The sequence below is a fragment of the Coregonus lavaretus genome, assembly GCF_964263955.1.
Source record: "Coregonus lavaretus genome assembly, chromosome: 15".
Lineage (NCBI taxonomy): Eukaryota > Metazoa > Chordata > Actinopteri > Salmoniformes > Salmonidae > Coregonus > Coregonus lavaretus.
In genome coordinates, this window is record NC_140002.1 from 43,985,467 (window position 1) to 43,992,392 (window position 6,926).

Here is a 6,926-nt window from a genome sequence, read left to right on the forward strand (position 1 = left end):
TAGGAGAACCCTTTGAACAACCATTTTTGGTTTCAGGTAGAACCCTTTTTTGTCATTAATATTCCATTCACCCAGCTCAATGTAACATTGATAAGTTTAGGCTACTAGATGTTACTCAAATTTTCCCTATACCCATCATGAGGTTGTTATAACCTAGCCTATGAATGAGTTTACAACGTAGGTGCAAAGGTAGAGAGAAATTTGAGTAACCAAGGTGACAGACATTGACACATTCAACTGCCTTGCACAATCTTGCCTGCATCTAGCTGATCTAGGGTGTAATCATTAGTCCAACAGTTGCAAAAGAGAGTTTCTATTGGACAAATTCAGGTATGTTTATCCCCGTTTAGTTCCGTTTGCTTCCGTTTAAGAAACATTTTTCAACCGAATCGGCGGAATGAATACACCCCTGACCACACTCAAACACAGTTCACTTTCATAGCAGCCACATACAAACAGCATGATTCATTTGATCGTTGTATAATTCCTCTTTGCATCTACTCCTCTCACCTTTTCCCTTCGCTTGTGGACTTCAGTGCACAACACATAGGCTGTCTGTGACCAGGCGAAAAAACCTTTCCAAGCCAAACCTTCATATCATAACCGCTAACCGCTACACATAGCCTACATCTTTGTCACCATATTATCTAACGTCAAGTCAACATAACTACTAGAACTAATGCGTTAGTAAAGCCCCTACAATGCAGCACAGTGTACAGATAGCAAGCAGTTTAGCAGTTAGATTGGCGGGCCCCGGTGGCAATAAATTAATCAAACCAAAAGCTTACCTTGACTTGGAAGAGTTCCAGTGTTGGATAGCCATAGTCAGCTAGGTAACATAGCATCCCTCTCTGTTTTAGCCGAGTGTTTGAGTAGGCTAAACTAGATAGCTGCATTCCCTAGCTAAGTAAGTGAAAGTGAAAAAAATACTCAATATTTACAAAACAGTTCAACTATTGTCTTTCTCTCTCTTTGAGTCAACTACTCACCACATTTTATGCACTGCAGTGCTAGCTAGCCATAGCTTATGCTTTCAGTACTAGATTCATTCTCTGATCCTTTGATTGGGTGGACAACATGTCAGTTCATGCTGCAAGAACTCTGATAAGTTAGAGGACATCCTCCGGAAGTTGTCATAATTACTGTGTAAGTCTATGGAAGGGGGTGAGAACCACGAGTCTCCTAGGTTTTGTATAGAAGTCAATGTCCCCAGAGGAGGACGGACACTAGCTGTCCTCCGGCTACACCATGGTGTTAACCTACAGAGTGCTGTTGAGGCTACTGTAGACCTTCATTGCAAAACAGTGGGTTTTAAACAACTGTTTGGTGACGTGAATATATTTAGTATAGTTTTATCTAAAAAGGATAACTTTCATAATGTTTCAATATTTTTTTTCCTTCTGAAATTCACTGAGGAGGATGGTACTCTGAGGAGCCTCTACTGCTTTCCACAGAGGGTTCTACATGGAGCCCAATAGAGTTCTACCAGGAACCAAAAAATTTTATACCTGGAACCAAAAAGGGTTATCCTATGGGGACAGCCGAAAAACCCTTTTGAACCCTTTTTTCTAAGAGTGTATATAGAAATAATTACGCCTAAATGGAAAAATCATTAAACTAAATAGAGGATTTCTATTATCCTAATTGAGTTGTAGATTATATCTCACATTCCAGTGTTCGCACGGGATTTCTCTTAATTTGACTCCGTGCAGCCGATGGCAATGTCCACTTTAGGTATAATGCCAGGAGCCGCTTGTGGATTTGACAGCTCTAATGTGTCCACATGCAGTGAGGAAAAAAAGTATTTGTTCCCCTGCTGATTTTGTACGTTTGCCCACTGACAAAGACATGATCAGTCTATCCTTTTAATGGTAGGTTTATTTGAGGTCAGACGTTTCTTTAAGTTGGCCACCAGGTTTGCACACATCTCAGGAGGGATTTTGTTCCACTCCTCTTTGCAGATCTTCTCCAAGTCATTAAGGTTTCGAGGCTGACGTTTGGCAACTCGAACCTTCAGCTCCCTCCACAGATTTTCTATGGGATTAAGGTCTGGAGACTGGCTAGGCCACTGCAGGACCCTAATGTGCTTCTTCTTGAGCCACTCCTTTGTTGCCTTGGCCGTGTGTTTTGGGTCATTGTCATGCTGAAATACCTATCCACGACCCATTTTCAATGCTCTGGCTGAGGGAAGGAGGTTCTCACCCAAGATTTGACGGTACATGGCCCCGTCCATCGTCCCTTTGATGCGGTGAAGTTGTCCTGTCCCCTTAGCAGAAAAACACCCCCAAAGCATAATGTTTCCACCTCCATGTTTGACAGTGGGGATGGTGTTCTTGGGGTCATAGGCAGCATTCCTCCTCTTCCAAACACGGCGAGTTGAGTTGATGCCAAAGAGCTCGATTTTGGTCTCATCTGACCACAACACTTTCACCCAGTTCTCCTCTGAATCATTCAGATGTTCATTGGCAAACTTCAGACGGGCCTGTATATGTGCTTTCTTGAGCAAGGGGACCTTGCGGGCGCTGCAGGATTTCAGTCCTTCACGGCGTAGTGTGTTACCAATTGTTTTCTTGGTGACTTATCCCAGCTGCCTTGAGATCATTGACAAGATCCTCCCGTGTAGTTCTGGGCTGATTCCTCACCGTTCTCATGATCATTGCAATTCCACAAGGTGAGATCTTGCATGGAGCCCCAGTCCGAGGGAGATTGACAGTTATTTTGTGTTTCTTCCATTTGCGAATAATCGCACCAACTGTTGTCACCTTCTCACCAAGCTGCTTGGCGATGGTCTTGTAGCCCATTCCAGCCTTGTGTAGGTCTACAATCTTGTCCCTGACATCCTTGGAGAGCTCTTTGGTCTTGGCCATGGTGGAGAGTTTGGAATCTGATTGATTGATTGCTTCTGTGGACAGGTGTATTTTATACAGGTAACAAACTGAGATTAGGAGCACTCCCTTTAAGAGTGTGCTCCTAATCTCAGCTCGTTACCTGTATAAAAGAAACCTGGGAGCCAGAAATCTTTCTGATTGGGAGGGGGTCAAATACTTATTTCCCTCATTAAAATGCAAATCAATTTATAACATTTTTGACATGCGTTTTTCTGGATTCTTTTTGTGTTATTCTGTCTCTCACTGTTCAAATACATCTACCATTAAAAATATAGACTGACCATGTCTTTGTTAGTGGGCAAACGTACAAAACCAGCAGGGGATCAAATACTTTTTTCCCTCACTGTATATAGGTTCGGTTTGCTCCTTGCAGAACTTGGCCAGGCGAAGCGAACGTCTGTGCTCGCATACTCTCTTAAAATACCTTTGCTTGAAAAAATGAGAAAAAAGCAGCAATATTAGTTGCGCAATTTTACATCTAACTAAGATGTTTGGTGCAGTATTTCTCAAATGAAAAAATGTGCATGAAAACTAGTCGCCTGTCGTTGAATGACAACGAACACTTCATTGAAGAATTCCTAGTGTTGACCAATCACCGACGAAGGGGGGTAGACTTTCGGCTACCAAACTTCGACAAGCCTCAAGAAAAAATGTTATGTACTCAAACAACCAAGTAAAACCCTGCCGAACACAAAAACGAAAAACAACGTCACACATTTCTGTCATAATACATTTTCCAAATTTTGTTACGCTACAGCCTTATTTTAAAATTGAGTAAATAGTTTTTTCCCTCATCAATCTATACACAATACCCAATAATGTAAAAGCAAAAACGTATTTAATCAATTTTAGAATAAAGCTGTAACGTAACAAAGTGTGGAAAAAGTCAAGGGGTCTGAATACTTTTCAAATGCACTGTATATGAGCAAACTGTTTAGACTGGGAAGCATATGGTAAGCTTAACGCAGTTCCACCTCCGACACTGCCAAAACAACCGCTATGTGGATGTCGGCTAAAGCAGATCTAGGTCAAACTATAATTTTGATATGATGGCTGGTCAGTCTATGACCAGTCATTTCTCCAGCCCCATCCCTCAGCTGTTTACCCAAAACAGGGGCAGGGTGACGGCTTTGTTATTGTTTGAACTGCAGATTTCCCCCTTAAGCATTACATCTCAACCCTTCCAAGGGTTCTCATGCGGTCAGGGTTGTTCCATCAGGTTTCAGTAGCATATTAAAGGTACTTATTGTTTCATCAATAGTGTATATTAATTGTGCCTAATCAGTTTGCCTGGCTAGAGTATTATCTTGTACAAAATGCTGTTGAATTTCGAACTCTATACAGAAAGGTCTATGGCATGTATCCTTGAGTGTCAACTCAGACACATTGAAAGGGCAGTTGATACTTTATATGCAATTTCTTGAGATGTACTAAATGACATAGTTTTCATGTTGTTTTAATGATTTTTCATGTGTTGTTTAATTTCAAATTAAGTACCTTTATTGTTCAAAATTGTGTCAACCTTTCAATTTGTACTCTTAGTATAGTATCATTCGTATACAGTCTGTAATGTATGGTACCTATATATCAAAGCAATGATAGCTATTTTCTTATTTATAAACCGGGTAGGTCCTGTATGCTGATTGGCTGAAAGCCATGGTATATCAGACAATATACCACAGGTTTGATGCAAAATTACTTCAAATTATTTTTGTAACCAGTTTATAATAGCAATACAGCACTTCAGGGGTTTGTGGTATATGGCCAATATACCACGGCTAAGGGGCTATATCCAGGCACTCCGCGTTGCGTTGTGCATAAGAACAGCCCTTAGCCGTGGTATATTGGCCATCTACCACACCTCCTTGGGCCTTATTGCTTAAATATACACTTTGCATTACTGTAACCAGGGCTGGCAAAACGTTTATATGTTCCCTGTTCTGTTTGGTACCTAAATTGTAAATAATACTAAGATGGAATGGTACACGGTGTGACGAGGTGTGAATGAAGGAGTCAGGAGCAGGAGGTAAAATACTGAAGTCCAGAGTTTACATAAATCAAACGCCCCAAGCGTCAAACAAACTATTACAAGGGAAAACATCCACCTTGGCCTAAACAAAGTGAATAGTAGCTCAACCAAGCTACACGCTCTCACAACAAACAATCACTCACAAAGACAAGGGGAACAGAGGGAACACTTATACACATACTAATTAGGGGAATGAGCAGGTATGTGTGATTGACAAGACATGACATGTGGAGTGATGAGAATGGGATCGGCAGTAGCTTGTACTCCGGTGACGACGAACGCCAAAGCCAGCCCGAACCAAGAGGGGGGGCAGCCTCGGCGGAAGTCGTGACACACGGTAAAGGGACTTTTCTGAATAAGCTGAAGAATGTTGTCGATATCTAAGTATCTTAGATGGAAAAAATGTAGATGCATACATTGCTACACAGCAAATGCACTGCAAGGGTTTTAATGGCATTTGCTTGCATATTTTGTTATATGAGTTTAAATGAATAATGGGCAGCCCATTCTACTGTACATGCAATAAAGATGTTTACTATTATTTCCACTCATGTCTAATTGAATTGACCATCTGTAAATATATTGTATTAACTGTGAACGTTGTTATATTGTAAAAGACAATGCGTATGTTTACATGCACACAAATCATTCGATATTAAACGGATTATGGCAGTAGGTCGGTTATGGCATTAGTCATGTAAACACCTTACTCTGCTTATCTTAATCAGCGTAAGGTCATAATCGAAGTAAGCATACACCAATTAAAACACCTTGTTTCTTGAGCAATCTTTAGAATTATGTAAGGGATAAACGCCGACCTTCTGTATATTACCTTGGAAATAATGGACGACGCAGACGAGTCTCTTTGAGGAATTCATTTTTCCAAGGTAATGTACAGAACGGAGGTGTTTGTCACGCTTACACCACAGTTGCCAAAGAAAACAGTATTAAAGCACACATTTATAAATAACATTTTCGTTGATATTATCATCTTTAGAAGATAATTAATACTTTCTCATATTTTGGTTGCTAGAGATGCAACCCAGCCGTACGATTAGCTCAATATTTATGGGCGCGACACAGTTGTTCGTTCTATATATATATATATATGCTCCATTGCCATGCTCGCTGGAAACATACACTATCGGTCAAAAGTTTTAGAACACCTACTCATTCAAGGGTTTTTCTTTTATTTTTACTATTTTCTACATAGTAGAATAATAGTGAAGACATCAAAACTATGAAAAAACACATATGGAATCATGTAGTAACCAAAAAAAAGTGTTAAACAAATACATTATATATATTAGAGATTCTTCAAATAGCCACCCTTTGCCTTGATGACAGCTTTGCACACTCTTGGCATTCTCTCTACCAATGCTGTGCTTCTGAGAAAGAATGGTTCCTCTCTTCCACGTTCACTCCCCATAGCTGGTCTGGGCATATCGTCAAGGACATGGTGCGACGACCTGTTATTGTTTCCAACCATCTGGGCTTCTGTTGAACTTGGTCACACGGTCAAGAGAAAGAGCCTCTGAGAGTGACCACAGTATCTCAGTCTATCCTGTTCTTCTCATATCTTTCAAGGGCACAGCTGTGTGGAGATATGAGGTGTTCAGAGGCTGGCTTGAACAGAGAGGAGTAACGGAACTCAAGGACACCAATAAGAAGAAGAGATTTGCTCGGGTCAAGAAACACGAGCTATGGACATTAGACCGGTTCCATTCTAGAATGCCCTTCTAGCCAATCAGAAACAAGTATTCAACAATGCTGTGATATAATTAAGCAATAAGGTCCGAGGGGCTGTGGTATATGGCCAATATGTCACAGCTAAAGGCTGTTCTTAACCACGACACAACGAGTGCCTGGATACAGCCCTTAGCCGTGGTATATTGGCCATACAGTATATCACAAACCCCCAAGGTGCCTTATTGCTATTATAAACTAGTTACCAACGTAATTAGAAGAGTAAAAATAAAAGCTTTGTCATACCCGTGGTATACTTTCTG

The 6,926-nt window shown here is 40.8% G+C and overlaps 1 protein-coding gene across 1 annotated transcript in view; it reads right to left on the minus strand.

The window, feature by feature from the left end:
• The window catches only part of sra1 (steroid receptor RNA activator 1), a gene marked incomplete at its 3' end in the record, with an annotated part of 104,356 nt that overhangs the window by 37,223 nt on the left and 60,207 nt on the right, over window positions 1-6,926 (minus strand). The window lies entirely within an intron of this gene.